The sequence below is a fragment of the Trichosurus vulpecula genome, chromosome 6, assembly GCF_011100635.1.
Source record: "Trichosurus vulpecula isolate mTriVul1 chromosome 6, mTriVul1.pri, whole genome shotgun sequence".
Taxonomy (NCBI): Eukaryota; Metazoa; Chordata; class Mammalia; order Diprotodontia; family Phalangeridae; genus Trichosurus; species Trichosurus vulpecula.
In genome coordinates, this window is record NC_050578.1 from 225945149 (window position 1) to 225969146 (window position 23998).

At 45.1% G+C, this 23998-nt stretch overlaps 1 protein-coding gene across 4 annotated transcripts in view; it reads right to left on the minus strand.

Moving 5' to 3' along the window:
* DENND2B (DENN domain containing 2B) overlaps positions 1–23998 on the minus strand; it is a 207127-nt gene that overhangs the window by 133435 nt on the left and 49694 nt on the right. For 2 of the 4 annotated variants that reach the window (XM_036764023.1, XM_036764020.1), the window contains exon 2: positions 11001–11089. The gene's annotated coding sequence lies outside the window, so the exon portion shown is untranslated. Of the gene's footprint in view, positions 1–10106; positions 10329–11000; positions 11090–23998 lie in introns of those variants that run through there. The other 2 variants (XM_036764024.1, XM_036764021.1) reach the window with 2 other exon arrangements.

Consider the following 23998-nt stretch of genomic DNA (forward strand, 5'->3'; position numbering starts at 1 on the left):
GAACCACCCGGCAGAATCAGTGCTCCTTCCCACCTAAGTCAATGGGAGTTTTGTTAAGGAGGAAATCTGAAGTATGGTCTAAAGCCAGATTTAGGAGTAGGCAGAGCAGGAGTCACCCATATGAGGGAATCATACGGCCCTAGAAAAGCCACCCCAACCAAAAAACGTTTCCTTGCAGCTTATCACAATGCCTGAAATTCCACTCTTGACAGTTCTGTCTTTCTTGCTAGGAGTCCCCTACTTAAAATGTCACATCTCCCCCAAAGCCATTCTTAACTAACCCCAACATCTTACTGCAGATTAATTTTAGAAGGGTAGCAAGTAACTAGAAAAACAAAACAGGGCCGGGGTGCAAAGGAAAAAGGGGTAAGTAGGTCTGGCATGGGAGAGGAAGAAGAGCTGGACAATTCTGCGGAGGGCCAGCCCAGTCCCTGAGATTCCTTGGAATTACCAACCCTTCTGGATCCTAACAACAATACTGGGAGTGCTCAAGAGGGTGAACTTGAGTTACCTTGGTTTCTACGATCTTACACCTGGAAGACCCATCAGGAATGTCCTGTTCTAGGTGGGAAGAAAACAGCTCAAGCCCCAAAGGACTTTGTTCATTCATTTATTTGTTTTGGTTTTTGGACGTAATTGGGTTAAGTGGCTGGCCTAGTAGGATCGTACTAAGTGTCTGAGGCTGGATTTGAACTCAGGTTCTTCTGACTCCAGGGCTGGTACTCTATGCACTCTGTTACCTAGCTTCCCTTGTTCATTCATTTAAGATATAACAGTACCTACCCTTTGGAGGCTTTATGTGAAGCTCTTGGTGGAGAGAAGTGACAAGATAGTTTCCTGGCCTCAAAAAGATTATATACAGGCAGCTAGGTGGTATAGTAGGGAGAACTCTAGGCTTTGGACTTGGGAAAACCTGAATTCAAAAGCAGCCTCATACACTTACTAGCTGGGTGACCCTGGACAAGTCACTTAACTTTGTTTGCCTCAGTTTCCTCGTCTGTAAAAATGGGGGTTAAAAAAATAGCACCTACCTCCCAGGGTCGTTATGAGGATCAAATGAGATATTTGTAAAGCAATTAGCAAAATGAGTGGCACATAGTAAGCGCTCTGTAAATATCACCTATTAATATTTCCCAGAAGACAAATTTATACAAGTACTACTCAGGCCCAGTATTCCTGCAAGACTCAAAAATGTCACTGGTACCCAGACAGAAGACTACCTGAATTTCCCATTGGGGTTATTTTCACTGTCCTTTCCCAGATTTAAGGGGGATAAGGATAGGAATCCCTTACTTGAGTTCCAGTCACAGACTGAAATCCTCATATTTCATTGTCTTCCATTTCCCTTTCTAGTAAGTCTATTGGTCAGTCAACAAGCATTTATGAAGTGCTTACTATGTCCCAGGAAGGCAGGTACATGGATAGAGCACCAGTTCTGGAGTCAAGAAGACCTGACTTCAAATGGAACCTCAGATATTTACTAGCTAAGTGACCCTGGACAAGTCACTTAACTCTGCCTCAGTTTCCTTGTCTGTAAAATGATCTGGGGAAGGAAATGGCAAACCATTCCAGTATCTCTGCCAAGAAAACCCCAAATAGGGTCACAAAGAGTCAGACACGACTGAAAAACGACTAAGCAACAAAAAACGTTTCAGGAATTGTGAAAGGCACAGTGTCCTGCCCCCAACAAGCTCCCGCTCTAAAGGAGAGACAAAAACCCAAATGGCCAAGTACATGCCCTGTATCTACAGGGTGGATGGGAGGTCACGTGAGAGCAGAAGGCATAGGATCTGGGACTGGGCAAGGCCTCCTGCAGAAGGTAGGATTTCCTGAGTCCCGAAAGGGGTCAGAGAGGCTAAGAGGCAGAGATGAAGGAGGAGAGCGCTTCAAGCTCGGGGGACAAGCCAGTGCACAGGGAGGGGAACCCCGGGGTGGCTAGGTCGTGAAGCATGTGCTGGGGAGCCGAGCATACAGAGCCTAAGAAGCCTGGAAAAGCATGCTGTGCAGAGCATACGATGCCACGCTCTGTGTTGGCTTTTGAAGGTGTTGAATAGAAAGCCTTTGGAGTTTATAGAGAGGGGAAGGTGCATTTTAGAAATTCACTCTGGTAGCAGAGTGGAGGATGGACTGGAAGAAGAAACATGAGGCAGGGAGATAACTGGGAGGATACTGTTCCATTAGACTGAGAAGCGTCCACAGCCTGAACCAGAGTGAGGGGCTGTGTAAGGGAGGACAAGGGACTGAGATGTTATAGAGAAAGAAAGAAGTGACAAAATCTGAAAACACTGGATAAGTGTGATAGGAAGAGGAGCTAGGAAAGTATCGGAAAGCTCATGGTAGAAGCTACTCGTTCTCCCAGGAATTTCAGTCATGTCTGACTCTTTGTGACCCGATTTGGGGTTTTCTTGCAGAGATACCAGAGTGATTTGCCATTTCCTTCTCCAGCTCATTTTACAGATGAGGGAACTGAGGCAAACAGGGTTAAATGACTTGCCCAAGGTCACACAGCTAGGAAGTATCTGAGGCTAGATGTGAATTTGGGTCTTCCTGATTCCAGGCCTGGTGCTAGCCAAGCAAATTCCAAATGAGACAGTTAGAATCCAGTCCTACTCCTAGCCCAAGTCTCCATCTTACAAGGCCAACAAGCCTGTTTTTCTCTCTGATGTCAACTTTTTACCTTCAGTCCTGTGAGAGCCCTATCCCCTCAGCCTCCCCTGGACACTGAGGCAGTAAAGTAATAAGATTATAGAATAAAGAGTTCAAAGGGATCTCAGAGGCCTCTACACCAACTCCTCTTGTTTTACACATGGGGAAACTGAGACTTAAAAAGGGGGAAGTGACTTTCCTGACCCCATCCAGGTAACAAATAGTACTTCTGAGATTTGAACCCACTGGACCTTCTGGTTTCAAATCCAGCATCCCTTCCACTGTACCATGCTGTCCTTCCTGGTTGGTTCTCTATCCACAGTTTGAAAATGCATGTCAGGAAACTCCTAGACCATGTGAATAGCTGTCTTCTCTCTCTGGTCCTTATCAATTAATCAATAAATATGTATTAAGCACCTACTATTAATCAATCAACTATTTGTTATCAACCAGCACTTATTAAGCACCTACTGTGTGCCAGAAACAACACTAAATACTAGAAATACAAATACAGCAAATGGAAATAATCCCTAGTCTCAGGGAATTTACGTTCTAATAGGGGCTACAAGAAATGTGTGTATGTGTATACATATATGTATATATATGTATAGAAATGTGTGTTTATATGTGTGCGTGAGAACGAGAGACAGGGAGAGGGAGGGAGAGAGAGTATGTGTGTGTGTGTTTATACATATATATGTATATATGTATAGAAGTGTGTGTTTATGTGTGTGTGTGTGTGTGTGTGTGAGAGAGAGAGAGAGAGAGAGAGAGAGAGAGAGAGAGAGAGAGAGAGATAGAGAGAGAATTCTATACAAAATAAATATGAAGAGAACACATCCAAGATAGTTAAATAACCCATCCAGGAGGGGAGGAACTAGCAGTTGGGTGAGGCTCAGGAAAGGCTTCCTCCATAAGTGATGCCTGAGCTCTGCCTTAAAGGAAGAAAGGTCAAAGACGTTCAAAGAGAGCGGACCCATATTGTACAGAAATATTTATGGAAGCACTTTTTTTGTCATCACAAAGAACTGGAAACAAAGTACCAGTCGGTTGGAGAGTGACTGAATGAATCACAGCATATGAAGATAATGGAATACCATTGTGCATTAACAAATGACCAATACAATGCTTTTCAAGAAACCTGGGAAAAACTTCTATAAATTGATTCAGAGTAAAATAAGGAGAATCACAGAGGAACAATTTACATGATTGACCCAATGAAGGAAGAGAGCTTTGAAAAACGTAGAAAATCCACTGCATGGGGTGACCAATCATGACTTGAGAAGGCTGACGGCGGAGAGGTGGTGTTTTCAGACGTGGTCAATGCATCGATTTGTTCGGCTCGGTGGATGATACTTATTAGTTACAAAGGAGGGTTTCTTTGGGCAAAGACAGCTGGGCAAGGATAGGGATGAAAAGAAAGAAAAAAAAGTGTCAATTAAACATTAAAAGATACACAGAAAAGAGCAGAAGGAAGTTGAGAAAGGGATACACAAGCAAGGCAGTTTGATTATTACTGTGCTAAATTTAATATGCACCTAAAAAAAAAACTATACCTAACCAAAAGTTTACAATTTCACGTGTAACCCTCTTTTCCGCTTTTTCTGTCTTGGAATATTCACATTTGATGATGCTTATTAAATTCATAATAAAAAGAACACTTTAAAAAAAGGATCACTGATAACTTTGAAGAGAGCAGTTTCACTATAGTGATGAGGTCAGAAGCCAAATTGCAGAAGGTTAGAAGAGAGTGAGGAAAGGAAGTGGAGGCAAATGAGTTTGGCTGAGAAAAAGAAGAGAGAGGGTAATTAGTGGGGATGGTGGGAGGATTTGTAAGGTTGGAGGAGAACTTGGGCATGTTTGTAGTCAGCAGGGAAGGAGCCAGTAGATGAAGAGAGACAGAAGATTAAAGCAGTGGGGGAAGCAACAATCTGCTGGAGAGATGAGAAAGACCCAAAAATCATCTTCCTTCTGCTGATCGTGACTAATTTAATTCTTTAATTCTTCCGCGTTCTTCACGCTTCTGTCTGACCACCTCCAGTACCAAGTTCATCTTTTGGCTTTTTCTTTTTGTTTTGCTTTCTATCAATCTCCTGCCCATCACATGTGGGCACAGACAAAGTGTATATATAGAGGGTGGGGCAGGTCTGGTCGTCATGGAGCAGCGGGAGGGACAAAGAGCTGGGGGGTCAAGAAAAACAAGGAGTCCTGATTTTCGTCCAGTGCCTTGGGTCGAAGGATCTGAGGCACTTTTAGGGCAGGCTTCAGGATATAAATCCATTCTGGTTAGTAAAAGAATGTATGTATAGATGTTCCATCTGCTTGTATGTTCAAGAGATATGGTAGTGCAGCAGAGTCAAGGAAAACACTGTGGTGGGGGAACAGGGAGGGGAAGGGGAGAAGTGAAATGCTTTGTGCTGGCTTCTCTTAACACCCTCTGCTTCCCCCCAAATGCATAACATATATGAAAGGTAAGTGCAGGCTTCCCACCATCAGTAACACTCAGAGCATACCAACTGAGACAAATCCACGAAATGCTCCCCAGATCCACACCACAAAGCACACACAATAATGCAAACTTGCCCACAGGCTAAAAAAAAAAAAACAAAACCAACAACAATTCTTTCAAATTTTGCCAGATGGTCATTTTTCTCAACAGTTCCCACTACCCCCACCCCCGATGCATTTCCCAATGCCCCTCCCCCCCTCTTCCCATGGTCCCTGAACTCAAAGAACCCAATTATTATCCTGCAGCCAATAGCCAAGTCTTACACTGGCACACATGCACACACACACACACACACACAGTGATTCCCACCCAAAAATTTAAAAAAAAACCTCAATGGAACAGAGGATTGACCAAGCTTAACCCACTGACTATCTGATCACAGCCTTCCACCTCAGGCCTGGGCTATTTCTGGGACCACTGAGGCAGACAGTCACCCACAGCTTATGGGGGCAGATAGCCTAGCTCAATCCAGGCTCAATCTGGCTTCCACAGAGTCACACTGTACATTCCAGAGAAGGCAGAATCGGGGAGCTTCTAGTAAAGACCAGGCAGGATCCATTACCAAAGGTCCAGCCTAGGAAAGGGCAGGTCGTGACTAATGAGACCAGCTCATCCAGACAACAAAACCACAGAAGCCAGAGTCACATCTAAAGGACAGACAGACAAGGCATCAATGCACATGGAAAACAACCAACATTCAGGGTGAATCCTAAGCAGCTAGCACGGCCTTCTCAGAGCTAGGACATTTCTGAGCAATCACAGGTGACCAGAACTCCCAGGCCCTGAAAAAATCAGCCATCGGATGACCTCACTCCTCACCCAGTTGCACAAAAAAGTTCCTTGGGATCACTTGGAATCCCCTAAATTCAGAGACCAGTTGAGAAATGCAGAAAGCAATATAGGGCCTCATGAAGGCTGGGGAAGTGTATGTGAGGCCTGCCGGTCATTCCAGACTCTCCCCTAACCCTCCAGCCTGGCCAATGGGGGTGGCCAATTGGCTGGTACTCTCCTGAATAATTTTCAGGTGCCTCTTCACACCTGGCCCAAGGGGTGGGGTAGGGTGGGGCTAATCTCTCTCTTCTGGGAATAGGTTGCCACTAACTACCCATATGACCTCGAACAAGCTATTCAGCTTCAGTTTCCTCACCTATAAAATAAAGAGGTTGGTCCCGTTATCCTTTAAGGAACCTTCCTGCTCTAATATTCAGCATTTTCTAACAACAATCCATAAACATTTATTAATCACCTACTGTGTGCCAGGCACTGTGCACAGGCTTAGTTTGGCCATAAAAATATCCTAAATAGAAGGCAATCCCAGGATGATTCCTTCAGTTATCACTTACTCCAGGAGAGGGAGAAGGACAGGGGCTGGAGCTGGGATTTCATTGGCACAGGGAACTCCTCAATGTAAGTTTTTTCTATTGATGCAGGTCAGCACCTTCTTGGCAACTTTCAGCCTTAGGGCAGCTTTTCTCAAACTTTTTGGTCTCCAGATCCCTTTACGCTATTAAAAATTATTGAAGACCCCCCCCCAAGAACTTTTGTTTACGTGGGTTATGTCTATCAATAGGTACCATATTAGAACACAAATGTGTTAGTATCATGAAAATAATTTTGATCTTAAAGACCCCCCTGAAAGGGTGTTGGGGACCCCCCACCCCACCTCCTGAAGACTACATTTTGAGACCGACTGTCTTAAAAAGTTGCAATGAAGAAACAAGAATATAACTTTGTTAGCCTACTTAAGGAACTCAGAGGCATCCAAATGGTGACTCAGCCCTAGGGGAACAGAGATGGTCTTTGGATCATAAATCTGTACTGGAAAGGGCCTTCTAGTCCAAACCCCTCATCTTGCAGATAAAGATACCAAGGCCTACCCAAAGGGGTTCAGTAACTCGCCCAGGGTCAAACAGGTAGTAGGCATCAGAGGCAGCATTTGAACCCAAGGCCGCTGACAGTATGCTCTCTGTATTCTACCACTGCTGCCAGCACAGAGGGGAATAACTGTAGCCCCCAAATGAGCTGGGAGTAAACAGACCTTCCTGAGACTGATGGAGTGTGATTCATGGAAGGAGGATTGGCACAGCACCAGGAACCCCACAGCTCAGAGACTGAGCTTCCCAGACACCACCTCAGGGCAAAGTTGACTGGTTATTCTCCCGGCCCACAAAAAAAAGGGGCCAACCGGGTGGAAGAAAAACTCATAATTCTTTTTACTGCTCCACCCACAGGGCCTGATCTCTCCCGCCATCAGTAAGCAGCCCTGTGATTTCTCTCCGTGGCTGATTCTGATGTCCTTTGGCCTCATGGTCTCACGGCATATCCAGAAACTCTCCTCTTTAACATCTTCCACTTCCTTGATTCATTCTCTCTCTCTCTGTCTTGCTCTGTATCTCTGTGTATGTGTGTGTGTGTGTGTCTCTGTCCCTGTCTGTCTGTCTCTCTCCTATTCAAAGAACCCTTTCCCCAGAAGGAGAACAACACTGAGGCAGAAGCTCAATCCCACTTTAAGCTGGCCCTCTACGAGCTGGCTCTTCAGCAACACCCAGCAGGTTAAGCAACCATAACTATATCCCGAGGAACCAAGATAGGAAAGCGGCGACTTTTCTTCTTGCTAGCTGCTAGCCTTCTCACGAGCACAAATTGGGCTGCTGGCTGGTCCTAGGTCACCTTGGAGAAGTCAAATGCGATCCTCTTTTCCATACGACAAACTTCCTAATAGGAGCTACTCAAAATGAGAACAGGTGGCCTCTAGGGGTAAGGAGCCCCCCCCCCCACCCCCGTAGCTGGAGGTCTTTAAATGAAGGTTGAATGACCACTTGGGGATGGTGTTAAAAGGATTCAGGCTTTGGTTAGGAGTGGATTCCATAACATCTGAGGACCCCTCCAAATGAAATTCTGTGATATTAAGATTTCATTTCTATGGCTACACCTAACCCAGGGAGGAGAAGCAATGACTTAACAGCTCTCCATACATCTCACATCATTTTCACACAAATTCTTTATCTTTATAAGAGATGGCTCTCCTGGGTGTGGCGCTGGTACCTGTCAGATGTAAAAGCCATGGAAGAACATCTCCAGCATTACAGGTTCATCCTGTGGAGAACCTATGGGATAAGGTGGGCAAGGGAAATGCGAAGGCATGGAGGGGCTGCAATTTGTCCCAATGGAGGGATTAGTCAATCCATTAAATTACAGAGCTAATGACATGTTCACAAGAGGGAAAAGGGGGAAGGCAGAAGTTTATGGCACCGATTTTAAGGATGGGGAAACTGACATGGAAGGGGGGTGAAGTCTGTCAGAATTAGTCATACACTGACCTCTTCTATAGCTTTTTTCATAAACAGAGCTGACAGAATCAAGGGAACCATTCTTTCCCAAACACATGATCAAAGGAGATCACACTTGCCTAAAAGAGAGGCAGAATTGAGTTCCTCCATAAATTCCAGGAGGTTTCTTCCCCATGCTATATTCTTTCCCCCTATACCAAGTCTCCTCTTGAACAACAGCATATAAGTACGAATTACATGTAAGGCAAAGGGGGCGGGGAGGGGGGTTCCTGAGAATGCCCTGAATGAAGGAATAACTGTAGAAGCGACCTTCTGATCTAGGGCCCAGGTTCTAAGAGTCCATCCATGGAGCCCGACATAAACACAGATTCAAGAATTACAGAGGAATGAACAGAAATCCACAGCATGGTCACTGGCTTACATTGGCAGGCATACTCTGAGCCAATCAGGAGGCTCTCTCATTGTTTGCCAGAGTACAAAAGACATTCTGTTCAGAAAGTTCAAGAAGGGAAGAAAAAAAAAAGAGCTGGGGTGGGGGGGCTTCCCTACTCTGGCCAACAGAAAAAAAGCAATGGCCCCCGCCAAGGCTCTATGCTTGGCTGGGAGAAAGTTTAAGTCATTTCAAGGACAGAGACTGAAGTGATAAATGTGTCACCTAGGCACTGGGGCTCCTGAAGGTGTGAGGCAAGATGATGCCTTACTTCTGAGAATGCCTTTCTATCTCAGATGAAAGTCTCTGATCCTCCAATGCCTTGGGACATCTCCACCGGCCCCACATGCTGCTCAGCATCCCAAGGTGTAGGTTTGGCCCTCTGACTTTCTTCCGAGGTCAGAGTAAGTTTTTCCAAAATACACGACAGTCAGAATTGAAGGGGAAAGGAAGCCTGGAGTCCTTATGCTTTGGGCCAGCTGAGACACTCACTGTTTGCACCAGACACTTGGTCAGAATCTTAACCCGTTCAAACATGGTCCTCAGGCCCCTCACTTTCAGGAGACTGAAAGAGTAACCCCCTCCTTACACCCTCTTCATGCATCTTTTAGAAAAATCAACTACCATTGACATTAAAGACGTCTGGAGGATAGCCTGACCCTCAGGGAGCCACTGGGAAGGAGGAAGGCTTTCCAGCTCTGGAGTCCTCCCCACACTCTCCCCTATCCTAATACATACTCCCAAGACACATGGATTCCAGAGCCGGCACTGGTGGAGCTTAATTAGCTTTCAATTTTAAATTACAGGCCGGGCAGGAAGGCACATAAGAAACTTTAACGCAGCCGGCATGCACAGGATACAGGGATTTTTAGTAAGAATCACCAACACAAAAACTAAGGTAAGGGGTGAGACTTTTTTTTTAATGTACATAGTCCTCATGTAAAAATTCTGGTGCTAAAATAAGTCAGAATGAGGGTGGTATTTGTGCACAAACACCTCGGATTCAGCAAAAGAGTGAGCCTCAGCAAGGAAAGGTCGTCCAGCCCAGAAAGCTGCCTGTTTCCCCACTGCTCACCTAATAGAATCCAACTGTTGGAGCATGACATCATTCCCCAGAGCCCCAAAGCCCGAGCAGCGAGTGCAGGCGTTCGCCGCCGCCGCCAGTGCCGAGTAAACACAAGAACCGGGAGGAGGGAAAACAATCGGGCCAAAGTTGGGGTTTGTTCTTTACCTGAAACTCCCGGGCCTTTCCTGCCCACTCCATTCTCCGCAGGGTATCTCTCGCACCAAGCGCAGGCTGGGGAGCCCTGGGCCCCCAAATCCGCTCGCTTAGGGTCCAATACCTGCTGCGCGCTTCCCCAGCTCCTTCCTCTGACCTTTCCAAAGCTTCTTCCAGCTCCAATGAGCACAAGCACAACTAGCTGCTGGCCAGGCCAGTTGTCATGGAGACCCTGTTCTCCCTCTGGCTCGTTTGCCCGCTCTCTCTCTCTCTCTCTCTCTCTCTCTCTCTCTCTCTCTCCCTCCCTCCCTCTCTCTCTCCTCTGCCTGTCTCCTCTCTTTCTCTTTCACACACTTTCTCTGTTCTATCTCTCCTCTGCCCCCTCCTCTCTGTCTCTGTCTGTCTCTGTCCTGTTCTCCTCTATTACCTTACTCCCTCCCCCAAACAACCTCTCTGTCACACACACGCAGTCTTGATTCTGGAGGCATCCGTGAAATAACGCTGCCTTTTGATGGGTTCAGTTTTTCTCACATTCCACCCCCTCCTACCTCCCTCCAGTCAAACGGAGGCACTGAGCTGTTCTGGGAACTTGCTCCAATAAACCCAGAGGAGAGAAGGGCAAAGACACTAGCCTGGCGTATTCTCTTCCCGTCCAGTGTTGTCTCAGTATTGCTATTTTTGTTTTTTAAAATGATATAACTTGCAAGCGTCCTGAATTACGGGAGGGAGCTGGCTAAAGGGATCAGGAGAGCAAATAAAGGCTGTCTTTGGGCTCTGGAGCGGTTGGGAGGATTGTGCTGCCTTGCTTTGACTTGTTTCTGTACTTGGGATTTTCCGGGCTAAGATGTGGGCGGAAATGCACCCACCTCATCCCATGAGCCCGCCCAGACTGGCCTCTGTACTTACTCCGCTGCCCGCCCAGGTCCCGTGGATGGCTTTAGTCAGCGCAGGCACTCATGGTCCCGGAGGCAGAGTCTGGACAGTCTCTCATCTTCCTGAAAATCAAAACAATCGTTCTGTCAGGACTGCGTGAGTGGTGGTCGGGTCTCAGGATCACAGCGCAGAGGGAAAAGCTGGCATTCCCTTCCCTCCCCTTCCCTTCCCATCCTCCCTCTTTCCCCCTTTTCTGTCCTGCTCAGGGCACTGGAAAGGCCCTCAACGACACAAGTTGCTATCATAGACCATTATACTCAGGGAGCAAAAACGAATTGACAAGCAGAATAAGGATTGCGAGTTACGGTGGAGAGCCACATGTGCTAGGGTCCTACCCAGGACTAGAGGTTAAAGGCTCTGGTGGTCTCTAGAGGCTGGAGGGCACCCAGTCTCATGTCTATGGTCATTAGGTGTAATGGGGAAAGCATTGTTCTCGGGAGTCTGAATACCTGGGTTCAAACCATAGCTCTGCCTCTGACCAGCTACAGAATCTTGGTCAAGTCACCAACTTTTGAGCCTCACAGTTTCCTTATGAAAAAGGGTTAATAATATCTGCACTCTCACTTCTCAGGATTGTCTTGGGATTCAAATGAGACGATAAGAGTGGAATCTCCTTCTAACCTATAGCTTAAAACTGCACAAAGACTTTTGGGGCATCTTGTATCATCAATTCATAGGTTAGAAGTGAGATGCTTTGTTTTTTTTCCTATAAATACTAGCTCAGGGCTTCCTTCCTGTGTGACCCTTAGCAATTCACTCCTCTGCCTTGTTCTTCCCCTCCATTTTCCCACATATCAGGGAGTTGGACTAGCTGACCGTTAACGTTTCCTCTAGCTCTAAATCTTAGGAGAAATAGAAATATATAACCTTGGGCTTATGTGATGCCTTATGTTTTTCAAAGTCCTCACACAAAAATTCTGGCTCATTTGAATTTTACAACAACCTCATGATGAGGTGGGTAAAGGCAGATAGTTATTAGGAGAAAACAGACAGAGAATAGCTAAATGGCTTGCCCCAGGGCACAGATTGAGTTAATGGCAGGATTCTGCAGAGATTGTTGGTTTCCGACTTAAGGTGCAGAAAATTCTTTCTAGGTTACGCTGCCTAGCATAAAATGTGTTCCCTTTAGAAGTAGGAATAGAATCTTTATTGCACTAATCTTCTTTCTTATGTTATAACATCCCAGAGTACTTCTAATTATCTCAGTGAGAGTTGAAAATTTTAAATTCATCTTTTAGATTTAAAAAAATACATATATGAATGTGGCATAAAGGTGTCTAGGACCTATCTTCGAAGTCACAGATGGGTGTGACTGGAGGGAGGAAATTGCATTATATACATACATATTTTTATGTGTATGTATAATACACATTCACACACACACATATATATATACATACACATATGTACACATATATAACATATAATATGTGTGTGTATATAGGACAGGTAGGTGGCACGGGGATAGAGCATCAGAAGAATCATCTTCCGGAGTTCAAATCTGGTCTCAGACACTTATTAGTTGTGTGACCCTGAGCAAATCACTTCGTCATGTGTGCTTCAGTTTTCCCAACTGTAAAATGAGCTGGAGAAGGAAATGGCAAAACCACGCCAGTATCTTTACCAAGGAAACCTCAGAAAGGGCCACGAAGAGTTTGACATAACTGAAGCAGCTGAACAACAACAATATGTGTCCATATATAAACACACACATTCATCTATCTGTGTATACATGCACACATACTATATACGAACATATTTGTATATACACACAGGTATATATACATAAGCATGTTGCATAGCAGCAGTGTCAAACTCAAATAGAAATGGATCGCCTCCCCCCCAGCCACATATTGACTTAGAAAACCACAAATTGACATTATCTATGTTGTATTGTATTTTTATTTATTTTGTTAAATATCTCCTAATTACATTTTAATCTGGTTCGGGCAGCACTTTGGAGTTTTGCATGCCAGCCAGCAGCAAATCTGTCAATTCTGCTGTATGAGCTATTTAGAAAAGGTTGGGGAAAGAGGAGCGTTACCAAATCAAACAGAAAAAATAAGGCATTACAAACAAAAAAAGGCATTTACAAACTTTCAGTGCTGGAGATCTCTGAATTAGTAAACCAACTTCAAGCTTCAAAGAAAATATTTGCACTTCAAGCAAACTCCCTTAGAACCTCAGACCATCAAAGTCCTTATCATCAGCCCTCTGAACCTAGAACAGACCCAGTTTGAGATTGTTTTCTTGCTAGGAGAGGAAAAAAGAGAGGAAAGAAAATGGTGAAAGGGAGAGAATTCTTGTCCTCTCTTCATGTCCTGTGGGGCCATCTCTGCTCTGAAGAGACCTTACCTGAGTTCAAATCCAGCCTCAAACTCTTACTATCTGTGTAACCCGGGTACATCACAAACCCCGTCACCTCAGCTTCCTCGTCTATAAAACAGGGATAAAAATAGCATCTACCTCCCAAAGTGGTGAGGGTAAAATGAGGAAAGATTTGTGAAGTCTCTTTGCAAACCTTAAAGCATTATATAAATGCTAGATATTATTATTACTAAAGAGAACCCCTAACACGTAGAATCAAACAATATCTGGGCTAGAAGAGGCTTTAAAAACCATCTAATCCAACCTCTTTATTTTTCAGGAGAGAGAACTGTGGCCCAAAAGAACAAAAAATGAGTTGCCCAAGGTAACTGGGTAGTTAGTGGCAAAGCCAGAGCCAGGTCCCTCCATCTCCTGCCTCCTTACCCAGAGCTCTTTGCCATCACTGTGTTCCTGCTCTTACACTAGTCCGAACCATATTTATCTGTGCTAGATGGAGTTCAAGCATCTGCTTGAAGTACCTTAGCTTTCTCTTCTTTCTTTGTGTCCCTGGCCTCCCATGCAAGCATCAGATCCCTAGCCCCTGCAGATTAAAAGGCCACTGTGCCATAATGGGGAAGAAAATATAGTAGCAAGTACGGGGTCTGGAGGCAGAAGATGTGGGTTTAAACCTTGGTTCTATGACTTACAAGCCCAGGGCCTGGGTTTGTTATTGTCGACTTGTTTTCACTTGTATCTGACTCTTCATGACTCTACTTGGGGGATTTTCTTGGCAAAGATACTGGAGTGGTTTTGCCATTTCCTTCTCCAGCTCATTTTACAGATGAGGAAACTGAGGCAAATAGGGTGAGGTGGCTTGCCCAGGATCACTCAGCTAGTAAGTCAGATCTGAACTCACAAAGATGAGCTTTTATGACTTCAGGGCCAACCCACTATCCACTGGGCTACCTAGCTTCAGCTTCCTCCTCTGTAAAACAGAGGGTTGTCCAAGGTGACCTATGTGGTCTAGCCCTAAATCCTATGATCAAGATGGTCAAGCTCTCTTCTTCCCCCAGAAGCATCTTCTCTACTCCTTCCCCTCCCAACCCTCAGCCCCAAACTTCCCACCCAGCTACCTTCCTCCCCTCCCCAATGGCGATGGATATTAAACTCCAGGTATGCTCCAAGTCCTTCTCCAGGCACACGCCATTCTAATCCTAGAACTACACCTTCTGCCTGCCCAGGTCTGCTAACTTCTAGACCAGAGTCCTACACACTCAAGAGAAAAAAATTAACGCTGATCTCTATCCCCCTCAATGTAGAAACTGCACAATACAGAGGGATTGTGAAGGAGGAGAAGGAAGAAGAGGAGGAGGAAGCTTGAAGGATCATCTGTCAAGAGCTTGAAGCTCACACACCACAGCAAAGTTTGTCTCAGGGAGAAGAAAAAAAGTTACCTCAAACTACATTCTACAATTTTGCTAAGTTCTCCCAACTAGACACAGCATGTGGGCTACACGCCCCCTAGTGGCATCCTTGAGTTACACAGCTTTCTCAGCAACTTCATGGTTGGGGAAGAAGGGGGTGCTGTGCATCATAAACATAAGCAATGCTTTTTAGAACTTAACTCCTTGTCCTTCAAATGCCTAAGTTGGAAGGGAACTAATGAGGCTTCTTAGTCTCCTCGTGCCTATCACTTCCCCTCCTGGCCCGGATTCAAATGAAACCAGAACAAGACTTTCCATCTTTTTTTTTTTTAATCTACAAGGGAGATCCCATAATAACTTCCCCTGAAAAGGAGTTTCCAAAGCTCCTTTTCAGAAGGTCCTTCCTAACATCTAGCCAGGGGACCTCTTGCTGTAATTAACAGTGATTTCATCCAGTCCTGCACTAAGAGAAAACTCAGGACAGCTGCTCCCTTTCACTCGCACAATATTCTTTCACAGACTTAAAAGCTATAATTAAGCTTCCTTCCTCATTTGTCTATTGTCTATTGGCTAAACAAGCCCAGACTGTAGCTTCTCCTCAAAAGGCCCATTTTTCCCAGACCTTTCTTTGGGTGCGTTCTTTCCTCTGAACCCTGTCCAAGCTCTCCCTATCCACTCAATTACCAGTCTATACTTCCAAGAACCATAACATCATACTGTTGTTTGCCAGACTGCCCAACACTCAGTGGTGTCCTGACTCCCTGACTACAAGGGTAGCAAATTCCTAGCAAGACGTCATTCAACAAAGAAGGGTCACTCATTACTTCATGTGATTAATAGATACCATGTACGTACTAAGTGCAGTACACCATAGTAGGCTGCTTAGTTGTTTAGTCAGGGAACAGACACAATGGAGAATTGGGGAACAAGGCCCAAGTGACCCAAAGAGCTAAAGGAGACAGAAGGATGTGAGGAAAAGAGGATCCTGTATAGGGTCTTAAAGGCCCTGGTCCCCTCTTCTCTAAACACTCACACTTCTCTTATAATTTGGTTCTAGGAAGAGCCCGTCAGGCTGATGGAAGTTGAAGGTAAAAGAAAAACCAATGTTCTCACAGCCAGCCTCAGTCTCAAGAGGAGAAGGCAGGGCTCTGATTAGTCATTGTTATCACATCTACAAAGGGTAACCCCCTCCATGAAGACAGAGCAGGAGAGTCCATAATAAAAGGTGGGAGATTTAGAGTAAATACAGGGTTTTAGCTACTAGATCAGTTAACAAGAGAAGATCACAAAATTTCTTTATCTCGATCTTTCAAGGCAGGACAGGTGGATATCTGTCAGGGAAGCTGGAGGTGGCCCTAAAGACACAGGAGAAGACTGGATGACCCGTCAAGGTCCCTTCCAACAAGGGATCCAATGAAAAAAATTTTTTAAATCACATAAAGAATTTTTTAAACTATATTCTTCCTAGTTGCCTCTCAAAGGGTCCAGAGGAACTTGAAACAATTTAGAATGCCAGAATATCAGAGTAGAAAGGAGTCCCAAGCTCACATAGACCAGCAAATACCTAAATAGAAATGCCACAATATTCCATACCAGTAGCCACCTCCTCTCGAAGCTCTTTAGAGTAAAAAGCCTCCCTCTCTCCAGACAAGACCTGTTCTATTAGGAAGCTTTCCCGTTCCATGGAGCCAAAGTTGGTTTCTCTGTAACTTCTAATGGAGTAGCATGTTATAGTAACAGAGTTCTAGACTTGGGGTCAGGAAGACCTAGGTTCAAATCCTCCTTTAAGTATTCATGAGATGTATGGCCCTATGCAAGTCATTTAACCTCATTAAGCTTCAGTGTTCTTAGTCAGCTAATTAACATTTATTGAGCACCTACTGTGCGCCAGACACCATGCTAAGCTCAGGATACAAAGAAAGGTTTTTTATTAAAAAAAAAAACACCTTCCTGCCCTCAAGGAGCTCATAGTTTCATGGGGAAGACAACATGCAAACAACTATGTACCAACAGGATAAGTATAAATTAGGGGTGGCCTCAGAGGGAAGGCTTTGACCCAGCAATACCACTTCTAGGGTTGCATCCCAAAGAGATCGCATAAGTGGCAAAAGGACCTGTATGTACAAAAAACATTTATAGCAGCTCTTTTTGTAGTAGCAAAGAATTGGAAATCAAGGGGATGCCCATCAATTGGGGAATGGCTGAACAAGCTGTGCTATATGAAGGTAATGGAATACTACTGTGCTATAAGAAATGGGGAAGATATGAACTCCATAATAACCTGGAAAGACCTACATGATATAATGCTGAGTGAGCGGAGCAGAGCTAGGAGAACATTATACACAACCACAGATATATGGATCCTGTGATGTCTAACTTTGATAGACTTCTCAGCAATGCAAGGTTCAAAGACAACTCCAAAGGATTCATGAGGGAGAGAGCTATCCACATCGAGAGAAAGAACAATGGAGACTGAATGCAGATTGAGGCAATCGTTTGCTCTCTTTTTTTTTTTCTTTTTTTTCTCTCTTTTGTTTTTGGTTTTGGTTTTTTTTTTTTGGTTTGTTTCTTCTTTCTCATGATTCATTCCATTGGTAATAATTCTTCTTTACAACTTGACTTACTGTGTAAATAAATTCAATGTGAAGTTATATGTAGAAGATATATTGGATTCCATGCCATCTTGGGGAGGGAGGGGAGAAGGGGGGTAGAAAATCTGGAACTCAGGGTCATGCGGAACTGAGTGTTGTAAACTAAAAATGAAAAAAATCTTAATAAAAAATTAAAAATAAATAAAAATAAATAAATTTTAATATGTACATACATTTAATATATACATACAAACATATTTTAATAAAAATGCAAAGAAATTTTAAAAAAAGATGAAGGAGGATTGGGAAAGTCTGCTTTTGCAGAAAGTAGGATTTTCCCTGGGACTTGAAGGAAGCCAACGAGACCAGGAGGCAGCGAGAAGAGAGAGCATTCCAAGCATGGGGCACGGCCGGTAAAAACAGAGTCTTACGTGATGAGACCAGTGGATCCCAGATTAAGGTATAAGAAGACTGGAAAAGTAGGGAGGGGCAGGCTGATAGAAAATGAGGGGGTTGGACTTAATATTCACCTATGAATCTATGAGGGGCCCTAATTCTGCCTTGTCTTATGATGAGAGACTCATCATCCTTGCCACCTTCACCCCATCCATATGTTTCTGCCACCCACCCAATCAGTGGCTCTCCACAGCTGCCGAAGCTGTTTCAGAGAAGAAAAAGAATTGCTCAGATCTTCTCGTTGGCTAGAGTCCCTCCCTCCCTAATGAATACCCCCTTCCCCTCTGGGGTTCCAGAGCGGAAAGGGCAAAGTCCCCATAAGAGACCTGCAGAGTAACGTTGCCGAGTAACTTCTGGTCTCACAGTCAAAACAGTGAGTGACAACAGAGTGTGCGGGAAAGAGTAAAAGGACAGGAGGGGGATCCTAGGGAGGTCCTGGCTCTTCTAGTTACACGCTTTAAAAACCTTGAACAAGTCACAACCTCTCTGGGCCTCAGTTTTTTTCAAAAAGAAAAGGTGGAAGGAGAAGGGAATAAGTATTTATATACCACCTACTATGTGCTAGGTATTGTGCTAAACACGTCTACAAATATTGTCTCACCCTGGGAGGGAGGTGCTGTTATTATCCCTATTTTATAGTTGGGGAAACTGAGGCAGACAGCAGTTAAGTGACTTGTTCAGGGTCACTCAGCTAGGAGGTGTCTGAGAAAGAGCCTGAGATAGTCTTGATGGTTTCTAAGGTCCTTTCCAGCTCCAAATTTCTATTCTAAATGCTCCCAGCCTCCTGTGGTTTAGGATTCTGGCCTGAGAAGAGATATCTGTTTTGTTAGGCTCATGATGTACTTGCTTTGTGGATCATCAACCAGGGAACACAACGGAAGCAGCTGAGAGACCTTCTGGCTTCAGCAGCATCTGGGCAGGGGGTGAGGAGAGAGCCAGAGACAGACAGAGACAGAGACAGAGAGAAGAGAGAGACAGAGAGGCAGAGAGAGAGAGAGAAGAGAGAGACAGAGAGAGAAGAGAGACAGAGAGCCAGACAGAGACAGAGACACAGAGACAGAGAGGAGAGAGACAGAGAGAGAGAAGAGAGAGAGACAGAGAGAGACAGAGAGACAGAGACAGAGACAGACAGAGAGACAGAGAGAAGAGAGAGACAGAGAGAGAGACAGAGAGACAGAGAGAGACAGAGAAGACAGACAGAGAGACAGAGACAGAGACAGAGAGAAGAGAGAGACAGAGAGAGAGAAGAGAGAGAGACAGAGAGACAGAGACAGACAGAGAGACAGAGACAGACAGAGAGACAGAGACAGAGACAGACAGACACAGAGACAGAGACAGACAGACTGAGAGACAGAGACAGAGAGAAGAGAGAGACAGAGAGACAGAGACAGACAGACAGAGACAGAGAGAGAGACAGAGACACAGAGAGAGATTGGAGAGAGAGAGGAGAGAGAGAGAAAGAGAGAGGCAGGCAGGCATGGGTAGAAGGGAGTAGGAGCCTCAGAGCCGTGGGGTGATCTGACTGAGGTCAGGCAGACAGCCACAAACTACAAAGAGCCTTCCTTCGTGGAGGAAAGAATGGAAGTTTGGGGTTTCCTGTCTAGGGGAGGGTGAGAGGCAGAAGAAAGGGACCAAACCAATGCTTTTGGGAAATAACTTTAAGGTAGTGCCTGGAAGTGAGTGGGCACATACACTGTCTACTTTGGACACAAGTCCTAAAAGGAATCAACCACTCCAGTCATATCGTCAGCTAAGGAGAAATCTGTGCCTGCTCAGATACAATCAGTCTGTAAGATGGGCTATATAAAGACCTCTGGATCAAGAAAATTCAAATGACCCAATATGAAAAGAAAGCTCGACACTTAGCTGCCCAGCAAAGAAGGCCTGGCAGGACCAAATATGTTATCCTATACTGGCACAGCCCAGTGTTTTTACAGGCTTCCCCAGAGGTCAGGAAAAGCCCCATTCAGCAGGTGCTGAAATCTCCTAAGATGCCAGAGTTATCATAGAGGGGCTGTGCCAGCTCCCTACCCCACATCCATCCCAGGACAACAGTAAGAGATTAATTCTTTTTACTGTAATCCTGCTAGATGCCTCTCAAAGACCCAGAGGGACCCAGAATAGCTTAATAGTCACAGGATACCAGAGTAGGAAAAGAACTCAGAGGTCACCTAGTCCAACCCAAGCCTAAACAGGAATCCCTAATCTATCTCCAGCCTCAACTCCTCCAGCCCATTACTCACCTAAACATCCACCCTCTCACCTTCTAATCTGCAACTTCTTCCCGTCTACTGGATCTCCCCCTGTGGCCTTCAGACGTGGCTGAGCCTCTGTCATCTTAGACCTCGCTATACCCCCAAGGCCTTAGGTCCCACGTCTCTTCTTTTCTCAGTCAGCTCCTGGAAAAGCTATCTATATGACTCTTTCTCTTCTCATTCAGTCCTTAACCCTTTGTGATCACTCAATGGAAACTGCTTTTTCCAAAGGTGGTACCAATGATCTCTCTGTCTGCCTCTCCCTTCCTCCCTCCCTTTTCTCTCTGTCTCTCCCTGTCTCTCTCTCACTCTCTCTGTGTCTGTCTCTGTCTGTCTCTCTGTCTCTGTCTCTCTGTCTTTCTCTGTCTCTGTCTCTCTGTCTTTCTCTGTCTCTGTCTCTCGTTCTCTCTGTCTGTCTCTCTGTCTTTCTCTGTCTCTGTCTCTTGTTCTCTCTGTCTCTGTCTCTGTGTTTCTCTGTGTGTGTCTTTCTGCCTCTCTCTCTCTGTCTCTTCTCTCTCTCTTTGTCTCTGTCTCTCTTTCTGTCTCTCTCTCTATTTCTCTCTCTCTCTCCCTCTATCTCTGTCTCTCTGTGTTTCTTTCTCTGTGTCTCTCTCTGTCTCTGTCTCTCTCTCTCTGTCTCTCTCTCACTCTCTCCAACTGGGGTTAAGTGACTTGCCCAGAGTCACACAGCCAGTGACTACATCTGTTGGCCCTTTCTTCAGTCTTCATCCTTCTCAGTTCGCCTGTTGCATTGGACACTGCTGATGACCCTCTCTCTTCTCCGGGTTTTTGGGATGTTACTCTGTTCTGGGTTACCTCCAGCCTCACACATCCTTCTCAGCGTTTTCTCCAGAGCTCTGTCCTAGGCCCTGTTCTTTTCTCTCTCTATCCTCTCTCTTTTGGTGACCTCATGGGAGCCCATAGGCTGAATTATTACCTCTAGCATGAGGATTCATAGATCTATATATCTAACTCCAGTCTCGCTTCTAGAATTTCAGTCCAGTGTCACCAATCACCTATTGGTGATTCAAACTGTAGACATATCCAACTCAGCATGTTCAAAACAGAATTCATCCTCTTTCCCCCCAAATCCACTCCTCTTCCAAACCTCCCTATTCTATCTAAGGTAACACTCTCCTTCACCTCATATATCTAGTCAGTTGGCAAATCTTTTCCATTTTGAAATCCGTGGCATTTTTCCCAGCCACTTTATTCTCACAACAAACACAACAGGTAGATGCTGTTAGCATCTCCATTTTACAGATGAGGAAACTGAGGCAGGCAGCAGTTGAGTCCACGATCACCCAGCTAGCAAGTGTCTGAGGCAGGATTTGAACTCAGGTCTTCGTGACTCCAGGTCCAGAAAGAAACTTGCTTCCTCTCTGTCCAAGAAAGCTGACAGAAGAGGTTCTGAAGCCGGGTATACCTAGGAAGAAAAACCAGACCCCCTCAAGAAGTCATGGAGAGAGGAGGTCAAGGCTGGATTCTCCAGTTCACCATATACTAAAAACTTGTTGCTCTTCGTAAACCTTGAAGTGATATATAAATGCGAGCTACTGAGAGTCTAGGCCAATGGTATCAAATGCTTAGAAAACCACAAATTAACATTATCTACTATTATTTTAATCTATTTTATCTATTATATAGCCACTATTTTTATTTGTTTTGTGAAACATTTCCTACTTGCATTTTAGTCTGGTTTGGGCTACACTCAGGAGTTTTTCCAGTGCTCATGGCCCACAGGCCCTTGAGTTTGGCAGCCCTGGGCTATACCCCAAGATTCTCCTCCAGTGGAGTGGCTTCTTGCACCCTGACCGTCTGACCATGATATTGCTGATTCCTCCACTGCCAGGGAGTGAGTATTCTGCTACAATCCTGGCCACTGAGTAAGGCAAGGACTAGTTACAATCTCCCAGGTCATTGTCCAAAGAGGAAGCAGATAGCATCAGGTGCATCCAACAGGAAAAACAGACACCCTCCCTCCCAAGGAGAAGCCCAATAGTGCTGGGGCCTGGGGTGAAGAAGGTCAGGGGCCTAATTCTCCTGGTGCCAACTTTCAAGCCCTCTGAAACTGTTCATCTCTCTCTTCCCCCATATCCAACCCCCCTCACCGTCCTCCCCCAACATCTCATAGTTTTCTCTCCATCTCCATCTCCCATGAATGAAATGAATAAACAAAGCATTTATTAAGCACTGTGAAAAAGCATGATGCAAAGGGCTGGAATTATTAACAAAAAAGACTACTCCCACCCTCACCTCTGCCTCCCAGAATCCTCCATTTCAGGCACCATCTCCTCCAGGAAGCCTTCCTTATATCCCCAGATGCCAGTCCCCTCTGCCTCCTCAACTTACCCTCAATTATACTTATGAACTGTGTCATTGCAAGAGAATGTGAATTGCTTTGGTACAGGGACAGTTCAGTTTTATCTCAAGAAAAATCCAACTGAGTCTAACATGAACAAAGGAGTTTCTTAATAAGTGTTTTTTTTTCTTTTCAAAATTGATTTGACCAACATCCAGTTAGCTAAGCGCTATGAAACTCCGACAACAACACTAGCATTAAAACTGCGTCTCCTCACAGCCAGTCAGTCAGGCAGTAAACATTTACTAAGCACCTACTTTATGTGCCAGGCACTGTGCTAAGTTCCGGGGATACAAAGAAAGGCAAAAGACATTCTCTGATCTCAACAGTCTAGTAGGGGACACAGCAGGCAAACAACTATGTACGAACAAGGTATAGACAGGACAAGCTGCGAATAATGAACAGAGGGCAGGCATCAGGAAAGGCTCCTTCTGGAAGTTAGGGGAGGTTATAGAGGGCTTTGAATGCCAAACGGAGGACTTTATATTCGATTCTGGAGGAGTCAAACAACAATCTCAAAGTGGTCCAGGTGATGGATTAGCAAGAGCACTCCTCTGCTGGGACAATAATATTTCCAATCCATAATGCATGGAAAAGAGGCAGCTAGGTAGAGACTGGCCCTGGAGTCAGGAGGACCTGAGTTCAAATCCGGCCTCAGACACTTACTAGCTGTGTGAACCGGACAAGTCACTTAACCCCAATTACCTCAAAAAAAAATAATGCATGGGAAAACATCTTTATAAGAAATATCCTTAGGAGGTTAGAAAAGGAATCAGGCTTCACTGTGACTCATCCACAACATTCTAAGTCTAGTCAGGGAAAAATTTGGCAAGAGTGGGCGTGCATCGAGTGTGCTCCCATGAGATGTATCACCGCTTAGTAAATCATCTGTTCCTACTCAAACTGTGGAGACTCTACAGACACTGCTTTAAGCAAGGGGCCAGCAGGAGCATCCCCAGCAGCCAACAGCAGAGCCCCAGTGATCCAGAAAGGGCCACGGGAGTGGCGCGAGGTAAAGATGGATGTTCTCAGTATCAGGTTTTGGTGGATTAAAAAACTAAAGAAGCATTGTCTTGATAAGCTTCTGGGAAGCTGGACACCATGTTTCCATTTAACTGGGGGCTTCTCTGAGCAAGGGCAGCTCATAACTTATTCCAGGAGGGCTCCAGGGAGTGGGTGCAAACCTACTACACAGGAGAAAAGCAGAGAGGCGCTCATCCAGAGACTGTCCTTCAGACTTTCCTCCTGGTTGGTGAGGACCCCACAGCTGGAAGTTTAATTTCAGAAAGTCCTTATTGTTTCCTCAATCCCCACATCAGAATGTTGCTCAGTCATTTCTGTTGTGTCTGACTCTTTGTGACCCCATTTGGGGTTTTCTTGGTAGAGATATTGGAGTGGTTTGCCATTTCCTTCTCCAGCTCATTTTACAGATGAGGAAACCGAGGCAAACAGGGTGAAATGACTTGCCCAGGGTCACACAGCTGGTAAGCGTCTGAGGCCAGATTTGAACTTATGAAGATGAGTCTTCCTGATTCCAAGCCCAATGCTCTATCTACTGTGCCACCTTTCTGCTCCC